We start from the raw sequence: 20,297 nt of genomic DNA, 5'->3' as shown, positions 1-20,297 counted from the left end.
GGTCCCAGAGAGGATCTGGTGAGAGGGATCGCTGTGATGCGTGGAGGATGGAGCAGTTCATCCTGTGTGAAGCCAATTGGGCCAGGAACAGGGGTTGGAATTGGGGCTTGAAGAGTGCATGGGAGTTGCCCTGGGATAAGGTGAGAAGGGCATGGGAATGTGAGCGGGCAAGGTGTGTTTGGGAAGGACGCCTGCTGGTTGGGGTGGTGGCTGCAGCTGGAAATGGGGGAAAGGCCTCTTAGAAAGGGAGTTAGGGCCACTTACAGAGAGGCCTGCGTTCGGGACCAGGGCAGATTCTCCCTGTGTCCTTATTTGATTGGCTCCAGGTGGCTCCAGAGAGTGGAGCAAATCCAACAAGTTCTTCTTCTTCCTCACCTCCTCTGGTTTCCAGTTTGACTCAAACCCTCTCTCTCTCTCCTCTCATTTTTCCCTCCTCTTTCTCCAGCCTCACATCTCCACCTCTTTCTTTCCTCCTCTCTCTCTCCCTCTCTCATCTCTCCCCCCATGTCTCTCTCCCAAGTGTGTCCAGTTCTTCTCCATCTCCCTCCTCTCTCCCCCATCTCCCTTTCTCAGCTCTCTCCCATCCATTTCTTCCCCATCTCTCTTTTTTCCATCCCTCTCCCCATCTTTCTCCCCATCTCTCTCTCTTTCTCCATGACTTCCTCCCCTCCCATTTCTCTCCCTCTCTCTTCCTCCATTCCTCTGGCTGCCTCTCTCTCCCTCTCCCCATGCCTCACTCTGTCTCTCTCTCTCTGTCTCTTTGTCTTGGGGTGTGCATTTTGGATCTCTTTCTCCCTCTGACAAGTTCTCCTTTGGCTCCGTGCTGTATCATTTTCCTTAGCAGGTGAGATTCTCTGGCATTTCTAAGTCTATTTTAAACACTTTGTAAGGCTTGATTTAAAGGAAAATCTAATTTTCACAGTTTGTGCATTGGTGCCTCAGGGGACTCTTAGTTTGATTATGTCCTGGAAAGTTTGTGACACAGCTCAGGCTCTGGGAGCCCAGAGAGGGGTGGGCCGGTGTGCAGTCAGCTGCTTCCTGCTGGATCATGGAGGGCTCTTAGGGGCCCAAGAGCCTCTGGGCCCCTCATGATACAGTGCCTGCCTTGTGTTTTCTCCCAACTTTAACATGCATACGAATCACCTGGGATCTTGTTAAACTGCAGATTCTGATTTAGCAGGACTGGGGCAGGGCCTGGGATTCTGCATTTCTCACAAGCTCCCAGGTGATACTGATACTGCGGGTCTATGGACCACATTTTGAGTAGCCAGGATGTAATGCATGTGTCATTTAGAATGTTCCTTCTGCCACAAAACACTCTAATTTCCACTTGGCAGACAGAGTTGCCCCTCCTCTGTGCTCCCACAGAACCCACAGAGTCTTCTGTCATATTTCCAAAGGGCCTCTTCCCATTTTAGAGTCTAACAATCTCTGTCCTTGTCACTCTTCCATTAGACCGAATGCCATTCAGGACTTGCCATGGAAGAATAAGTAAACAAAAAGAACATTCCAGGCCAGTAAGTATAGTAGGACCATTGCGGGCCACGCACACTAATGCTCCCTTCCCCGGTTGGGCACTGAGTGCTGCTGTAAAAAGCAGTGGCTTTGCATTGACGGGTCACAATTCTGGCCTTGCCCAGCAGGGACGTGCTGCACTGGGATCCTTTGAAACCCTGGACCGGCCCCACATGCAGGAGATTTGACGTTTCCTCACTAGACTTCAGATGAGCTAGGGATCTGTGTAACTTCCTCCATTTTTTGTAATTGATCTCATTGTGTTCAACATCCCCACCTCTGGGATGCCTGGGATAGGAGTTCAAGAGGTACTGGTTTTACATCAGTTTTTCAAGCTAACTCAGTCTTGGCAAAGCATCAGTCAACAGTCAAAGCCCTCTGGGGTGGTTGTCTCCTCTCTCCAGGGCTCTTTCTCCTCCATCTCTCGAAGGTGGTGTCTGCCCTCATGAACAAGGTCAGGTGTTTCAAAGCCAAGGAGAAGTGGTCTCTGTCTATGTGCTGTTCACTATCCTCTCTGGCTGCCACTGTGGGATTCTGGGTCTTGTCGTGGCCCTGCGTGTCCTGTGCTGGTGTCCACTGCAGAGTGACCACTGTGATGGTTAATGTTACGTGTCAACTTGACTGGTCTAAGGGATGCCCAGAGAGCTGGTCAAAAATTATGTCTGGGTGTGTCTGTTAGGGTGTTTCTGGAAGAAGTTAACATTTTTTTAAAAATTTTATTGATGTATAGTTGATTTACAATGTTGTGTTAGTTTCTTCTGTACAGCAAAGTAACTCAGTTATATTAATACATATATATATTCTTTTTCATATTCTTTTCCATTATGGTTTGTCACAGCATATTGAATATAGTTCCCTGTGCTATATAGTAGGACCTATTATATATATATAATAGTTTGCCTCTGCTAATCCCATACTCCCAATCCTTCCCTCCCTTATCCCCTCTCCCTCTTGGCAACCACAAGTCTGTTCTCTATGTCTGTGAGTCTGTTTTTGTTTCATAGATAAGTTCATTTGTATCATATTTCAGAGTCCACATATAAGTGATATCTTATGGTACTTGTCTTTCTCTTTCTCACTTATTTCGCTTAGTATGATAATTTCTAGGTCTATCCATGTTGCTGCAAGAAGTTAGCATTTGAATTGGTACACTGAGTAAAGAGATCCACCCTCACCTGTACAAATGAGCATCACCCAATCTACTGAGAGCCTGAATAGAAGAAAAAGGCAGAGGAAGGGGAGATTTGCTCTCTCTGCTTAAGCTGGGACATCCATAGTTTTCTACTCTTGGACATTGGTGTTCCTGGTTATTGGGCCTTCAGACTTGGACCGAGACTTACACCATCGACTTCCCTGGTTCTCAGGCCTTTGGACTCAGATTGAGTTACACCACCAGCTTTGTTGGTTCTTCAGCTTGCAGATGGCAGATTATGGGACTTCTTAGCCTCTGTCATCATATGGGCCAATTCCTATAATAAATCAATCTCTCTATCTCTTCATATATATATACACACACTGTTCTCCAGAGAAACAGAACCCATATATATATCCTATAGATATATTTCCTATTGGTTTTGTTTCTCTGGAGAAACATATATATATGGAGAGAGCGAGAGAGAGACAGGGAGAAAGAGAAAGAGAAACTATTGTCTCATGATGGGCATTGAGAGCCTATTTTGGGAGTCAAAAACTGGACATTGCTCCTTTCTCTTTGTGTTTCTGCCATAACTATCCCAATCTTTCCTTTCCGGGGCAGTGGGTGCTCTGGCTGAGGAAAAGGACATTGATATATTTCAGAAACGATTGTAGTTCTATCTGGGGCTGTGCCTGGAACAGAGTAGCTGATCCATAAACACGATTCCTTCCAATCACTGCGGAAGATACGAGAGAGAGAGCTTCAGCGTCTAGAAACTTTGATTGGATATGAAACCCATCCAAATGGCATGAGATATTCTGAAGAACCACCTCTTCTGTGGCAGGAAACAAGTTCTGTCTCAGAGACTGAAGCCTAGATCTTGAGAAAAGGGCCTCAAACCACGACAGCACTCAGATGTGGCCAAGCTGCTCTGGGACTCCAGGGCAGCTGGTTTCTCAGCGATGCGTCCCCATCCCACCTTTATTTGACATTCAGCTGCTCATTTGGGAAGAGCCTCCTTTCCTCGCCATGGCTGCAGCCAGCAGACAGCATTTGTCTTTGATAATCACTCTTTACACTCTTGTTTCTAATTCCTGCTTCCTTGGAGGCAGAGCCCAGCAGGCAGCCCTCATGGTTTCTCGATTCTCCAGCTGGCATTTCCGAAGGACACTGTGAGCCCACTTCACTTCCGCTGCCTTCTAACCCTCCGCTAAGTTCACGGCTCATGAATGAATGAACAGCAGCATTTCCCTGGCTGCGTGGGCTCCCCACTGTCACCGGCGACGGGCACTCACCATCACCGGAGAGCAAGTGTTCCGAGAAGCCTGAACGAGCTGTGGGTGGTGAGGCAGACGCTGGGCTTGGCTCTGGAAGCTTCAACTCAGAACATTGAGCTGAACCATCTGAGGCTCCTCCAGGAAACAGGTTGTGCAATTCTCTCTTCCCCCTCTCTGGGCTCATGCATATTCATTAGTAGAACAACTCCAGGCTGAAGATAATGATTCATGCAGGAAGCGCCGTTCTGAACATTATTATCTGGGAGTGACAAATCAATTTCTAATTTAACACGTGTATTGGACAAATAGATCACAAGAAATTTGAAGTCAAAAGCATCCTTTGGAGTCGTGCAACTTCTGTTGCAATGTAGCGTAAAATGATAGAGGAAGAAATCTCCCCACTGGTGGGGCTGTGCATAGCTGTTCCCTTCAGAGCAAAGGAGAAATGAAAGGGGCTGAGATTTCAAACACCGCTTGAGTCTACAATAGAAGCCAACAATAATGACTGAGAATGAGACAACAATGACAACAACGAAGAGCCAGCCGCTGGCACGAGCTACACCACTGTTTCGAGTTATTACTTAGGGATGAGCAGAATCCTCCTTTTCTTTCCCCAGGCTGGTAACAAAAATGGAGTGGAGGCCAGTTGGGTTCATTGGATGCCCAATATGAATCAGAGGGCAACAAATGCAAGGCAAGACTGAAGAGGGAGTGGTGGAATTGATTTGAGCTGCATTTCAACACCAGTTTCATGTTGAAGTGTTAATTTATAGCATGACAATGTGATAGCTACACTATCTGCCCGGCTGCAAAGACTGGCCACTTCCAGCTTGTCACAGCTGACAGTCAAGCATAAAATGGCTACTGTCAAGGAGTGGCAGCTCTTTGAAGACTAAGTCTTAAGCCATTCCTTAAAGTTCTGTATTCCTTTCATCACGGCCACCCTACCCCCAATCCCTTTTCTTTCTAAGTGATAGAATAAACCGACTTCCCATTCCCCCATCTACTGTAGCATTCATCCAAAGCCCATGGCAAACTCATAGTCTTCTAGAGCCTAGATAGCTACTCTTGGGTTTTGTGGGTTGTTTTTTTTTTTTTTTGAGCTAATAATGACATTTTAGAATATTTATAGGTTCCAAGTACTGTGATAAAGCATATACCTCTATGTCCTCATTAAATTCTCCCAACAATCAATGACAAAATTATCTCCAACTTACTGATGAGGAAACTGAGGCTCTGGAGAGGCCAAGTGACTTGCCCAAGTTCATGCAGCCCATGATTGGTGGAGGCTGGAATAGAGACCAGGTCTGCGTGACTTTGGAGACCACACTCTTTACCACAAAACTATGTAGATCTAATGTTGGGGAGGGGTGTCTTTTTAAGGATGAGTATACAAATCTTGACCAAGTGGAATCCTGGTGAAGGATCTACTTGAGACCTGGACAATCAGGTCCCCTGTCCCCTTTCAGCTGCTTCCTATCCGTGGGACGAGGTGATGATGAGGGCCGAGGAGATGTGGTTATCTTAGACCCATATTCTTGCTACATCATGCTCTGGAGAACCAGGCTTGCAATCTCACAGCTCAAGCTCAGCAGAAAAGCTTTTGCTTTTCTGTCTCAACTCTGATTAAGTCACCTGCCCCCAGTAAACCAATCACCAAGGCCCAGGGATATGGTGCTCTGATTGGCCAGGCTGAGTCACATGCTTCCTGTTGGAGTTGAGGATGGCATCACCTGAGTGATGCGGTCTGAGAACACAAGGTGGTCCCTCTCAGGACAACTGGGGTGTCATGACCAGAAGTAGGAGAAAGAGACGCTGACCACACAAAACCAAAAAATGCCCACCACACTTGTCAAGCCTCACTATCTCCCATCTTCTCTGGGTTCTGAAGGTTATAGGAGAGAGAGAGAGAGTGATTTGAGGAGAGACACAGAGGGAATGGAAGATAAGAGGGAAAGATAGAATTATCCTTACAGAGAGGTTTGCTCAGAAATGGAAACACAGAACTAGAGAAGAACCAGAAAGATTTCCCTTCAACTCCTCAAGAGAGAGAACATATAGGAAGAAACGTTTTAAAAGCCCAACCCTATATATCCAGACAAAACTATACAAAAAGATACATGCACCTCCATGTTCATAGCAGCACTATTCAAAATAGCCAAGACATGGAAACAACCTAAATGTCCATCGACAGATGAATGGATAAAGAAGATGTGGTACATATATACAATGGAATACTACTCAGCCATAAAAAAGAACCAAATAATGCCATTTGCAGCAGCAACATGGATGCAACTAGAGATTATCATAATAAGTGAAATAAGTGAGAAAGAGAAAGACAAATACCATATGATATCACTTATATATGGAATCTAAAATATAACACAGATGAACCTATTTATGAAAGAGAAGCAGAATCACAGACATAGAGAGCAAACTGGTGGTTGCCAAAGGGGAGGGGGTTGGAGGAAGGATGGAGTGGGAGGTTGGGGTGAGCAGATGTAAGCTTTTATGTATAGAATGGACAGACAACAAGGTCCTGCTGTATAGCACAGGGGACTATATTCCATATCCTATGATAAACCATAGTGGAAAAGATTATATATAATATATATAATATGTATTATTATATATATATATATAAAGAATATATGTATATAAAGAATGTATATATGTATAACTGAATCACTTTGCTGTATAGCAGTAATTAACACAACATTGTAAATCAACTATACTTCAATTAAAAAAATGAAAAAAAAAAAAAAAAGCCCAGCCCTGATTCCCTCATGCCTTCAGTTTTTGTTCTGTAGGTATGTAGAGCTCTGGGAGGATTCCTCAGGATACTTTAAAAGGAATTGGGGAGTGGGATTCAGGAGGAAGGTCAGTGGGTAGAGCTCAGACCCCTCCTGGCTTCAACCAGATCTTCCCTACTTTCATCTGTCTTTTCAGTGCATTTCTGTATAAGATCTTGTTTGGGGGAAAAAGGGGGTTCCTCTCTGTTAAACACTGTTCTACACCGAGCTATTCTCAATAATAAAGACCTTTTGTTTACCTCTGTCTCTCAGGTGCTCAGTGCAGTGCCTGGCACACAGTAGGCATTCAGCTGTTAAATGGATGGCTGAATGGCAACAAGGGAAAAATGGATGGCTGAATGGCAACAAGGGAAAAGCAATTGAATAAAATTATGACTGGAAAATCTGAAGTCGTGGAAAGGAAGCTAAGGGCTTTAGGAGCACACAGAGAACTGGTGATGCCCTTCATGAGGGTATAACCACAGACAAAGCCTTGCCTGCAAAGACAGCTGACCATTGACTGCCCCCTTTTTGACTTAGACACAGCTCTAACAAAACAGGTAAAATGTTTGTGAGGAGCCGCTGCTTAATAATAACTTCACTCTTTCAACATTTATCAAGAGCCAGATATTTGTCAGTAATCTCATTTAAATCTCATAATGGCCCCATGGAGTGGATGCTACAATTAATTATTTTGCTCACGTCACAAGAGATTAAGAGAGATTAAGCAACTTGGCCAAGGTCATGCCTCTGATAGGGCAAGGCCAGGTCTAAATCCATCTCCCTGATCCAAAGGTCCCAGTACTTAAGCACTCTGCTATTTTCTCACCACATCAGAGGGCATTTACGTTGGTTCTGCAAAAATATTGTGCTGGCCAAAAAGTTCGTTCGGGTTTTTCCATAACAGCTTTATGGAAAACCCCGAATGAACTTTTTGGCCAATCCAATACCTCATGGTTTAGAGTTCAGGCAACACAGTGAGAGGAGCATTGATAAACTGAAGCATCTTCGATGGCCAGGATGAAAGTGATGGAGGGATGGGTGGAGAACCTTTGTAGGAAGTGAGTCTCTTTATCAAGGAGAATAAAAAGACTCTTGGGGGAATGAAGAGACCCTTCAGATCTCTTGAGGGCCATTGGGAGAAGGAGGAATTAGATGTGTTTGGGGTAGTTTCAGGGGTAGACACATCACATCTTCAAGCTGACAGATTTTTTTTTAAATTAATGATGTGTGATTTTATTTAAATAATGAAAGAGCAGAATCAGGAAAAAGATAAAAGCAGTTTGAAATTCACCCTTGTAGTTTCACCAGCTTTCCCTGCCCTCCCAACGTATGAAATGTTAGAGTCTCAGGTACATGGGGCCTATGATGACAGTGGGAAGCGACCACGTCACAAGGAGGCTACTGATGGGGGATGGGGAGGCTTAGAGAAAAAGCCACCTGCCCTGCTTTTCCCATGAGCAAACAATGTGCCTCAGCCTCCTGTGCTGTGTGGCCCTTTTTCTCTGGGGAGCAGGTAAGTTCCTGTTGTGAAGTTGTTGGATTCCAGTCTCAGAATTTTCTCCTGTGGCTGCAAATCCAGGCTCTTTCCTGAGATTTTTCTGCACTTTCTGTGTCTTTCCCTCAGGCTCCATGGACACTGAGGTCACCCAGAGTCCTGGACATAGAGAACATTTGGGTGTTGCAGCTTTGCTGGTCAATCTGTGAGTTCTCTTCTTGTTCTTCCCATGGACCTTTTCTTCCAGCTTTCTAGTCCTACAACACAGGGTCATCTTTCTCCTCATCCTGCTACCAAATCAATCCAATGTTCCTTAGCTTTCAGTATCCAGATTGAAAATCTCCTTATTTTGATTGGATTGTTTAGATTGCTTGCTTTTAATATGATTAGCAATATACTTGGATGAAAATGCCTCTTCTTGCTCTTGTTTTCAACTTGTTCCATCTACCCTATTTCTTTTTTTTTTTTAACATCTTTATTGTAGTATAATTGCTTTACAATTTGTGTTAGTTTCTGCTGTAAAAGTGAATCAGTTATATATATACATATATCCCCATATCCCCTCCCTGTTGCCCCTCCCTCCCACCCTCCCTATCCCACCCCTCTAGGTGGTCACAAAGCATCGAGCTGATCTCCCTAGGCTATGCAGCTGCTTCCCACTAGGTATCTATTTTACATTTGGTAGTGTATATATGAGTTGACAGATTTCTGTGCAATATGGAGGATGAGATTTCTAGAACAGCACTTCTTAAATGTAAGTGTGCATGAGAGCTTGTTAGAACACAAATTCATAGGCCCCATACCTGGAGGTTCTGATCCAGTAGGTCTGGGGTGGGTCCTGGCCATTTGCATTTCTAATATGCTCCCAGATGTTGCTATTTCCCAGACCACACTTTGAGTAGCAATGCCCTAGACCAAGGGTTAGCCAACTTTTTCTGTAAAGAGCCAGAGAGTACATATTTGAGGCTTTGTGGGCCAGTCTGTGTTGCAGCTACTGAACTCTGCCACTGCAGTGTAAAAGTAGTTACAGACAAAATGTAAAGAAATGAGCACGTGTTCCAATACAATTTATTTACAAACACAGGCAGCCAAGCCCTTCTGGTCAGTTAGGCTTCTTAGCGGACAGCAACGAAAATCACTGGGTAGTTTAATGAGACAAAGACTTCGTTACCTCTTTCCTTGGCAGGTCACCACTGAGCCTATCACTACCATGGGCCATCACCTTGCCCAATGTTACTGATCCTTTAAGAACACCCAACATCTCCTTTCCATTGTACCAAGTCATTTCTGCATCTTTGATCTCAGTTGGAGGAAAGCAAAAAGGGATGTGCTCCATCTCTGCCCATGTGATATCTGTGCACATGAGCAGCCCTCCTCTGAAGCTGGAAGATGTCTACACAGGTGTAAGTCATGAGCGACAGAGTGCTGGCAAAGCATCCACAACTGAGTGAGCTCCGTCCTCCCACATCCGCCACCTCGACAAGATCTGCCCTGGAGCTGACAGATCCAGACTCTTGTGCCAAGAGCCTGGGAAAGGCTCAGGCCCAGTCAGCCAAGTCTTCAGGTCTAGAACAGAGTATATGATTGAACCCAGCTCAGGACCAAACTCCAGTTCCTTGAATGCCAGAAATTTCTTATCTCCAAAAACTGAGTCTTTACCAAATCCAACTTACCTATTAGTTTGAGATCACAGTGGCTCTGTTGGTTATGACATCAGATAATCCCAAGTGCAGTCTCCTGGATAAGAACTGGGACCTGTTTCAAAGAACTCCTTGAACCAGCCTCATTCTACTTCTAAGCCCCAATCAGCTGTGTTGAACAAATACATACTCACGTGCACACGCGCATGCACACGCACACACAAAGATTTCACTAAAGAATATTTGTCACGCACACTCAAGGAATCTCCGAAGAACCTGGCTTAGAGGCCATAGATTCAGAAGCATCGCTGAAATGGCACCACAGCCTTGTGCAAGGGCAATGACCAAGGGGCTTACCCTGACCCAGACCCCCTGGTCCAACGGTTGGCACCGGGCAAGGGATGCTATTGCAAGAATCTCTGCCTTTCTGGCCTCTGGAAGCTGAGCATTCCTGCTGCTCCCCTCCCCAGAGTGGATGCTTGGGGACAACCAGCTTCCCCTTCAAAGTCTTGCACAGGTATGGCTGATTGGAGGAGTCTATGCCACACGCTTGTATCGTTGCTGCAAAAGTTGCCGGGAAAGAAAGTTTTAAGCTTATACCATAAAGTGGAGAAATCTCCCAACTAAAAAGGATATGCAAAGGAGCAGAGTGGTCAGAAAGAATGCCCACTACACCTCCTAAGACAGATTTTGGGGATTAGATTCAATGCATCTAGGGCACCAATCCAGGGTTTCTTCTACTTTTCCCCTCTTCCAAGATTAACTTCAATTTCCACCCATGTCTTCTGTGTTCTTTAGCCCTCAAAGCATATGCTATATTACCAATCGCTCCCCACCCCCGGCCCCTCAGGAAGAGCTTATTTCTCCTAAGACTGGAACCCGCATTCTTAGCAGTGCAAAATTTGTTTTCCTCTTTCCTGAAGAGGAGGGAGTCTCCAGTTTTTCAAAACACATGGCAGGGCTTCCCTGGTGGTGCAATGGTTAAGAATCCGCCTGCCAATGCAGGGGTCACGGGTTCGAGCCCTTGTCTTGGAAGATCCCACATGCCGCAGAGCAATTAAGCCCATGCGCCACAACTACTGAGCCCGTGTGCCATAACTACTGAAGCCCGCATGCCTAGAGCCCATGCTCTGCAACAAGAGAAGCCACCGCAATGAGAAGCCCACGCACCACAATGAAGAGTAGCCCCCGCTCGCCACAACTAAAAGAAAGCCCGCGTGCAGCAACAAGGACCCAACACAGCCAAAAATAAATAAATAAATAAATAAATTTATAAAAACACGTGGCAGGAAGCAGAAAAAAAAATCAAGAAAGAGATGAGTTGAGCAATTCATATTATAACAGGTCATCTCCAGCTCATCTAAGAATCCAAATTGAAAACAAATTGGTTTAAATTGTGACAAGACAGCTTTCTGACGTTCAGGCTTGTGGCAACATGGAATTCTTTCCTGGAGATCTCTAGGGAATTGGCTGGATCCACCAAGTTGGCCGGCATAACTGAGACATAGTTGGGTGTGGAGATAGAGATATATATTAAGTGGCTTTCACATGTCCCTGCTAGCTTTGCTTGCGCGCTGTTAGTGCGTGGTACCAACTGCACGGGTGCAAAGCTAGACATTCCATTGAGGCCAGGCACATGAGTGTATGTGTGCCTGGTGGGGTGGTAGTGGGGCAGGGGTGCAAAGTCAGCTGGAGCCAGGAACAAAGGACTGATCCTTGGTGTGGCTTAACTGCTGCCGATTATCCCCTCTCCATCCCAAATAAGTTTTGCGATTGCTAGAGAAATTGAAATTGCCAAAGAGAGAAGTTGGGGTGTATGCGAATATTTTCTCTGACTCTTACTTAAACACTGGAAACTTTCCTGAGACTATAAATATGATTGGGGCTCAGCCATTTCTCTCTTTGTAGCCTATGAAAATTAACTTAGTCCACAGGGACTGCAATCACCGCCAAACCCCCCAAGTGTGGGCTTTTCCTCCACACTGACAAAAATAACAGTTAATTAGGCCGCAACACCCAAAGGAAAGTGAACTTACACCACCAAGCGCGGGGCAGCATGCAAGATATTGCCATGACAACTGGCATTTACCGGCTCTTCAATTTTAATATATCAAAGGCTAGGGATAATTTCCTAGTGAGAATACATGAGGGTGGATGTTCCCCCCCTCCTCATTCCTTCTGCCAGTCTTTTGCCAGTACAGGAGCTCTATTCCTGTGGCAACCCGCTTAAGAGGAAGCCTTGTGAGAGCATTAAACACCAAGCATGGTACTCCTGGAAATGCTGTCAGCCTTGGGAGGCCCAGGGAGGATGGCACAGCATGCTTTTCAGAGTCCAGGCTGGGTGGAAAGAATTCCGAGGCAAGTGAAGTGTGACCTGTGAATCTTTGCCCACATTTCCAGGTGAACTTTCTGTTTTCATGAACTTTCCTTCCTTCCTCTCTCCCCTCCTTCTCTCGCTTCATCCATTCCTTCCTTTCTTTCCTTCCTCCCTCCCTCTCCTTCCTTCCTTCTTCCTTTCCTCCCTTTCTTCTTATTTTGTTGAGTGCTTACTCTGTACCAGGCACCTAATGGGCATCACCCCATTTATTCTTCATAACTACACTGTAAGATAAATATGATTCTTATGTTACAGATGAGGACACTGAGATTAAGAGAGGTGGAATGCCCTAATCACATAGTAAGTTGCAGAGCCTGGATTTGAAGGAACTCGGATGTCGCTACCCAGGGCCCTCATACACTCTATAAATAGAAGTAAATATGTTTATTATTATCATCATTGCCCTCACCACCATGTATTAGTCAGCTATTGCTGCATAACAAACATCTACAAAATCTCAATGGCATACAATAATAAGCATCTATTTCACTTCAGGATAGGGTGGCTCTGATCCTCATGTGTTTATTCTGGTGCCCAGGCTGAAGGGGAGGCAAATACCCAGGGAAAGCTCTTCTCATGGTGATGGTAGAGTTATAGAGGGTCTGCCCAACCACACAAGCACATTTCAAATCCCTCCTGTGTCATGTCTGCTAATATCCCATTGACCAAAGCAAGTTGCATGGTTGAGCCCAAAGTCAGAGTAGGAAATACACCCTCCCTTTCGTAGGATGAATTGCAAAGTTTTATGGCAAGTGTGTGGATACAGAAAGGGGTGAAGAACTGGGGTCCAAAAGGTCATAGAGTTATTGTTGTCATCATCATCATCATCATCATCCTCATCATCATCACCTCTATGGATCAGGCCTCTCTTTACCTTGATCTGTGTTTAAGTAATGAGTGATTTCTTTAACTAAGCTCTTCAAGAGTACCAGTCATTACTGGAGCAGCTAGTCATTCAACTGGATTAAGTTTTCCATTAATTTTTTTAAAAAAGAACCTCATATATTGATTTATCATAATTTTAAAAAATATTGTGGTGACTGTAGTTCATTATAATGTTTCTTTTGAATCACTATGTACTTCACTTTATACATCTAAAAACCTAATTTTTCTGAGATGGGGTTCATAGGCTTCACCAGACAGCTGAAGATTTCTTCTGCACGAGAGTATTTAAGGACTCTTGGTCTCCATCGTGTTTTTCCCTGGCACAAGGCATCAACTTGATTTGTACTCACAGCTCTACACATTTGTAGCAAGCTTTACAGTTGACAAAGTCTCTTTCCCCCATCTTTACATTTCATCTGCATAACCACGGGGACCTGCAGGTGACATACTCACATAAAGTTTCTAATAGCCATTCCTTTGGTAAATGAGGCATTTACCAGAAATTGCAATAATTTCAGTATCTGAACCTAATAAGTGAGGAGTGGTCAATTTTACTTTGAGAAAATCTGAAAATATAAGAAAGTAGACTCATTGTTTTAAAGAAGTAAAAGCTATTTAAATTTTGTGTTCATTTTCTAAATTTCCACATTTGCAAACCTCAAAATGCTCAGAACACCTTACTTGTTCAGAAACAAATCAGGAATAAGGACAATCTTGAACTATGAAATATAATAAAAATGCAGGATTATTTCTTATAGGTTCAACCAGGTACAAAGTGCTTTAAAAAAGTTTGCTTAAACGTTCCCTTGCAATTTGTTTATATATTACTATAACCTGAGGAAAATATTTATTTGTCTTTTTTTCATAGAGTCTTACTAGCCACTCCATCTCCAGCATTTAACGCAATACCTGGTACAGGTATAAGCTCAATAAATATTAAATGAATGGGAATTTTTGGAAGGGCAAATCCCAGCTCTGGAATAGCTCACATGGCTCATAGAGTCTAAATCCATGAGTGTTCTCTATTAGTAGGTAATTCTGCTGAGAGAGGTGGGGCAGATCTGGAGTAAATAGAAAAGCAGCAGATGAACAAGGCCATTCTTGTTGCAGTGACGCATTGGTACAAAGCGATTATTTGTTTTCTCTAACACAACGTGAAAAGTGCTAATGGGATTAGCCTTTTGTGATGAATACTAATATGATATGAAAATGAATGCTAATATGCAATGTGAAATTGCTAACAAAGGAGAAAATTGCTAATAGAATTCAGTGGACCTCAGTGACAAATGCTTTGTACATCCCTCTGGTCTGGCCAAGGCTATTCTCGTAGCACAGGAATGGCAGTAGGCTGGGGGGAAATCATAGCATATGAGTTGCTTGGTGATGGGTGGATTTCAGTTGCTTCCTCTGAAATTACCTCTTTGTAGGTGGGGATGTGAGAAAAGGCACACACAGGATAACCACAAACATACCCACTTGGGCTTGCGGTGTGTGGAGGATCCAGTGGCGAGGTCTCCACAAGGAAGCTAGAACATGGCCCTTTCCACCTCTGTGTCAGGCCTTTGAACTTTTCCAGTGTTCTCTCCCATCTATCATGCTGGTTGGCCTTACTACAACCTTGTGCAATTATGAGGCAGACATGCAAATGGAAAAGTAGACACAGAGAGCAGTGTCTCACCTATAGTCACAGAGATGGCAGAGCTGGGGCCCGATGCTACTTCTGGGTCTTCCCCTGGCTCCTCCATCTCCCCCCTCCCATCTCTCCACCCTCCATCTCCTCCAGCTTCTCCCCTCCGCGTCTCCTTCCCTTCCTACCAGCATACTGATTTTCCCTCCTTTTGTTTATGGCAGGAGATGGCTAAAATAAATAACTTAAGTTGGTTTAAAAAAATCAGTCTGTGCTAACACAGGAAGTGACCAGGTTCTGATCTCAGGTTCTGAGACCAGTGATGGCAGCATAGCGTGTTTTAACTCAAATGGGTGATGCAAAGAACTCTTGGAAAGTGAAAACTTTAGATGAAAGTCTTCAGGCAAAGGAACTATGGAAGGAACAAGAGGAGAAAGCAGAGATAAAACCCTTAAAAAAATTCTGATGACCCAGATGCGAAGTGTGATTCCTTTGAGGAAGGGAAGTTGAGGCACCACCTCAGGGACATAGCGAAGAGGATCTCGTCCTACACAAGAGAGGATTCCGTGGAAGATAGAGGAGAGGACGATGATTCTTTGGCTATCAAACCACCCTAGAAAATGTTTCAGGAAGAAAAGGCTCATCACAGGAAAGAGGAAAAGAGAAATGTGGGCATCGTAGTCATTCAGCAGAAGGCGGGAAGCTTGCTGGAGTGAAAGAAAACTGAGGAGGACAGGATAAAGCCTGCTGGAATGAGAAAGACAAAAAGGAGGAGGGAGGTGGCAAGAGAACATTCCAGGAGAGGAGGGGCCACCCTGAGCAGTTAGAGAGGAAGCAAGATGAGGCAGCAGGAGGAGCCAGAGCGCAGGGAGCGAGAGGCTGCACATCCATCCCTGGACCTGAGAGCGGACGTGACGTTAAGTGAAGGCACGGCCACTGGACACAGCCGTGTGAGCCGGGGCCCCGCGCGAAGCCCGTAAAAGAAGAGAAAGTGGGGGAGAGAGACCTGCTGTCTGCCTTACAAGGGATCAGCGACGTTGAAAGGAAAACCGGCTGAGCTGAGTCCTTGCCAGTGGAATCCAGCTCAGGTTCTGAGGAGGAAGAGGAGCGGGGCGTGGGGGGAAGAGGAGAGTGCGCGGGGCGGGGTGGGGGGGGAGGCCGTGGTGGGTGGAGGGGGCGGGGGGCAACTCCGAGGACCCGTCTGGACCCGAAATGAGTGGAGATGAAGAGGGAGGGAAAGAAAACCATATTGTAGTAGTTCCGGAGTCACAGTTTGACCGAGTGCTGGGGAAAGTGAAGAAGGGGAGGGAGGCGTGCGGTGGGTGAGGGCTCCCCGCAGAGCAGCACCGGGGCCCAAGGAGACCTCCTGCGACTCCCAACCTAGGCGCCCACTGAGCTCAGACAGGAGCCGCCCAGCACCCACGTGCCTGCAGGGCCGTCGGAAGAAACCAGTGCCTGGCCAGGATGGAAGGAGGCACTGACGGGGTGGTGCACAGAGCACAGGACAAGAAAAGAGACGGATTGTGGCTCTGAAGGGGCTGCAAGTGGAGAAGAAGAAGGGCTTCTGATTATGCTGCTGGGGAAGGTCACCTTCATCCTCAAGGCCAAGCACCCCAGCATTATCACCTGTCAGAGGAACGGTCATGGGCAGCAACATGGACAGATCTACACCGTGATGAACTGCGTAGACCATGACCTCAAGAGCCTGATGGAGACCATGAAGCAGCCTTTCCTGTGGGGAGGTGAAGACCCTGATACTCCCTCCAGCTGCTACACTGGCAAAGCGTCTGCAGGACAAACTGGATCCAGCACAGATGTCCAAACTGCTGCTGAGCCAGGCGGGCATCCTCCAGGTGGGAGTCTGGCCACACCCTTACTGAAGGTCACACCTGATCAGCGCGACCCCGTGGTGCTGCACCTCAGAGAGATTGCTTGGTGCCGAGGAATAGGACACCAGTGGACATGTGGTCGGTAGGCTGCATCTTTGGGGGGGCTGCTGACTCAGAAGCCACTATTCCCCGGGAAGGTGGAAATCAATTAGCTCAACATAGTGTTTGAGGACCTGTGGACCCCCCGTGAGAAAATCTAGCCTGGTTACAGAGACCTCCCCGCAGTCAAGAAGATGACCTTCACCAAGCACCCCTGTAACAAGCGCCTTTCTCAGACCTGGGCTTCCACCTGTGACCTACTTCTCAGGGTGGAGGGTCAACTCGGAAGACAGCCTCGTACACGAGTATTTCCATGAGATCGCCCAGCCCCATCGGCCCCCCAGTGTTCCCGACGTGGCCCATCCAGGGCGAGCAGCAAAGAGTGAAGGGTGGCACCTGCCTGCAGCCCCCTGAGGAAGGCCTGGGTTACAGCTGGCTGGGCGTCAGCCTCCACAAACCAGGGGGCCTCAGCTGCAGGCCTCACCTCAGCCTCAAGTTCTGAGGTTCAGAGTGGACCCCAGGCCAGCCCTGGGGAGGGCCAGCTGACGAGGTTCAGCCAAGACTAGGGGCAGGCGCTGGAAACAGACCCAGATCCTGCCCGGACTGGACACACCCACTGCTGGTTTGGGTTGCCCTGGGTCGTGACCATGTAGTCTTGGATGGCTGGTCTTGTTTGGTTTTCCACGTTGCGTTTTTGTTTCATCTTGGCTTGTAAATTTCTAGAATTAAATCACGTTTTCTTTCTTGTGGGAAAACAACATCGAACTTACTCATCTATCCCCTTCCTGCTCTCTCTCTCTCTCCTCCCCTTCCATCCATACCCTCTCCACCTCCCTTATCCGTCAGGCTCCCTCCACATTTTCCTCCTCCACTTTCTACCCCTCCATTGTTTCTTTCTTTTCCACCTCCTCCCAGTCTTCTCCTTTTCCCAAATCCTTGGCCTCTACTGTTTGTATCCAAGAATCATTTGCTCCAGCAAAAGCTAACATTTATTCTGAAAACAGACTTTGGTTTGGGAGCAGCTCATTTTGAAATCAAAGTTAGAGTGAAAACTTGGCTCAGGTGCTCATAAATGCTGCGAAGATACAGAAATTCTCTGAGCCTCAGATTCCATAACCATCAAATGGATTTCCTTAAAGGGTCGCTGCGAATAGCCAACCTTTAATTGCAACTATGATTGCAGCTAGGACTATATAGTTATGTGAACTATAATTGCAACTCTTCAAAAGTGGGCATGTGTGGGAAAGAGGACTGGGAAGGAATATTGAAAGACTGAAAATGGCTGACTAGGGTGATTTTTTTTTCTTCTTCAAAATTTTCTTTAATGATGTTGTTTCATTGTATTTCTATGGTTCTCCACCTTGTCAGACTCAATGCCCTTTTTTCATAACTAATATTTTGTGACGTCCCCTTTACATGAAATGAAGTTCATAGGTTATATAACTCACTTACACATAATTTCATTAAAAGATAAAGAATGCCCTAACTATATTATACAGGAGAATAACAGAAAAGTAATTTGTATAAAATAATTTGTATTTCAATAGGTAACTGCTTGGCTGTGAATATAGAAGAGATGATGAAGGCAGATTCTTGCATCTCTGTCTAGACTCACCACGAATGGGCTGCTTGCAGAAACCAGCTGACACAGATGTGTTTTACTGGGGACTCTCGTACCTTGAGTGGCTTCGCCACCAGTGATGGGGGTTCCTGAAATAGTAAAGGAACTGCTGGTAGTGTTCCTAATAAAACAAAGTGAGGTTTACAATTTAGTCCACAGACATTTCAGTATAAATTAAGACTGTGAAAAATTAAGTTTGTGTTTCTAGGGAAAGTAGACTTTATAAATAAGTTTTTCACTGATTGAGTGTCCAGAGGGACATTAGAAAGTCAGCTGGGACTTAGGCAATTCTGCACGGGCTGAAGTGGTCCTCTCTGTGGCATGGGTCCCACGCTCTCAATATGCATGGTACCATACCTCCCAACAATCAGACAACCCAAAGCTTCCACACATTTCCAAAATGCCTTCTGGGAGGTGGAATCTCCCACGCTGAGGCCGCAGCTATGTTTTCATTTAAAAAAAAAGCAAATACTCCTGCTCTGTGAGGGCTTTGACAACCTCTGGGCTGGCGTCACTCTCTCTCTGAGGCTAAAAGCAACAAGAATAGCAGCACTGATCCCACATCTAGAAAATTGAAAGTGAACTGATTTTTTATCATCTAACCTGACAGGTTCAGCACTTCTCTCCTGTCACATTCCTGTCTGTCCTCAGAGTTGTTGAACAGAATCTTTCCACAGATCCGTGTTATTGCTAATAGGATTTGTCTTAAACTGTGTCCAGCCTCCTCTTGTTTCCTGAGACCATGGTGGATTCTCTCCTCTCCTCCCTGAGCCCAATCTTCATTGTATTTCAGCTAATCAAATAATTCTCTGCCAGATGGCAGGGAGAAAGCATGGCCCCTGGGAGAAATGATGGTGCTGTCACCAAAGGCTGGACTGGTCAGGACCAGTTTGGATTAAAGCCAGATACTCTCAAGGTGAGACTAACAGTGAGGTTTGCAACAGACAGTCCCATCTGGACAAAGCAGACGTTCCAGGATGCTGGGACTCTCCAGTGGCGAACAAGCTTTGGTCCATGAGATGGGCCTGTGGAAATCTCTTCTGACGTCAGTGTTATGTCTGCTTCAGAGTTGGGGGGATCTTAGTAGGGCTTGGGATTTCAAAAGGAAATGGTTTGGCTCAAGTGGAGAATTTAAGGTTCTTGAAAAAAGCTCTCTATTCATCCTGTGATTCTAGCACCATCCTGGAGGCTGGATCCTTCGTTCTAAGCCTTTTTCCTGGAAAGTATTATTGTTAAAAACAAGACAACACAGTCCCCAAATGGAGTCGCTTATGCTAAGCCCTACATCACCAAACTGAGATTCAATTTCACCACAGTTTCAGCCCTCCCGGAAGTGGAATCTTAACATAATCAGGGATCACCTGCTCAGCACTAGTGAGGTCATCGCTGATAGACCCTCACCAGCCCCTGAAGGAAAGTGACCTTGCCATGACCAATCCTAGTTTGTCTAGTATAACTTCCTTGTTCTGCTCCCTTCTGCCTATAAAAGTCTTTCGTTTTGTACAGAGCCTCAGAGCTCCTTTCTATGTGCTAGATGATGCATGATTCATGAATCATGGAATAAAACCAAGAAAAATGTTAAAAAATTACTCTGTTGGATTTTGTTCTTTAACATTATCTTTGGAGGTTCTTTCAGTTGCTCGGCCAAGACTTTGGACTGAGTTTCCTATTCTTTAGAGTCTGAAAGGAAGGTACAGCCCTACCCTGGAAATTCCTCCTCCTCACCCTCCTCTAAAGTATTGCCTTGTAACATTTCCCTAGGGTTAGTTCCATCCAACCACTGAAATATTATCTAAAGATTATTTCAAAGTAAAAATCCTAGATCTGGGCAAAATGGGGCCAGTCTGTGTGTGTGTGTGTGTGTGTGTGTGTGTGTGTGTGTGTGTGTGTGTATGTATGAGTGTGAAATTCTGCCCTATTTCCTCTAGGATGTGATATTACATGAATCCTGGTGCACATCTTTGAACCACAGCTTAGTTACAAGTGCAAATTATGTATCATC

At 45.5% G+C, this 20,297-nt stretch overlaps 1 pseudogene; it reads left to right on the top strand.

The window, feature by feature from the left end:
* Positions 1–8,186: 8,186 nt before the first annotated feature.
* On the top strand, positions 8,187–17,176 carry LOC133104221 (cyclin-dependent kinase 11B-like; annotated as a pseudogene).
* Positions 17,177–20,297: the final 3,121 nt, after the last annotated feature.

Source organism: Eubalaena glacialis, chromosome 13 (assembly GCF_028564815.1).
Source record: "Eubalaena glacialis isolate mEubGla1 chromosome 13, mEubGla1.1.hap2.+ XY, whole genome shotgun sequence".
Lineage (NCBI taxonomy): Eukaryota > Metazoa > Chordata > Mammalia > Artiodactyla > Balaenidae > Eubalaena > Eubalaena glacialis.
The sequence above is the reverse complement of the archived record's forward strand: the minus strand, read 5'-3'. Positions and strand labels throughout refer to the sequence as shown.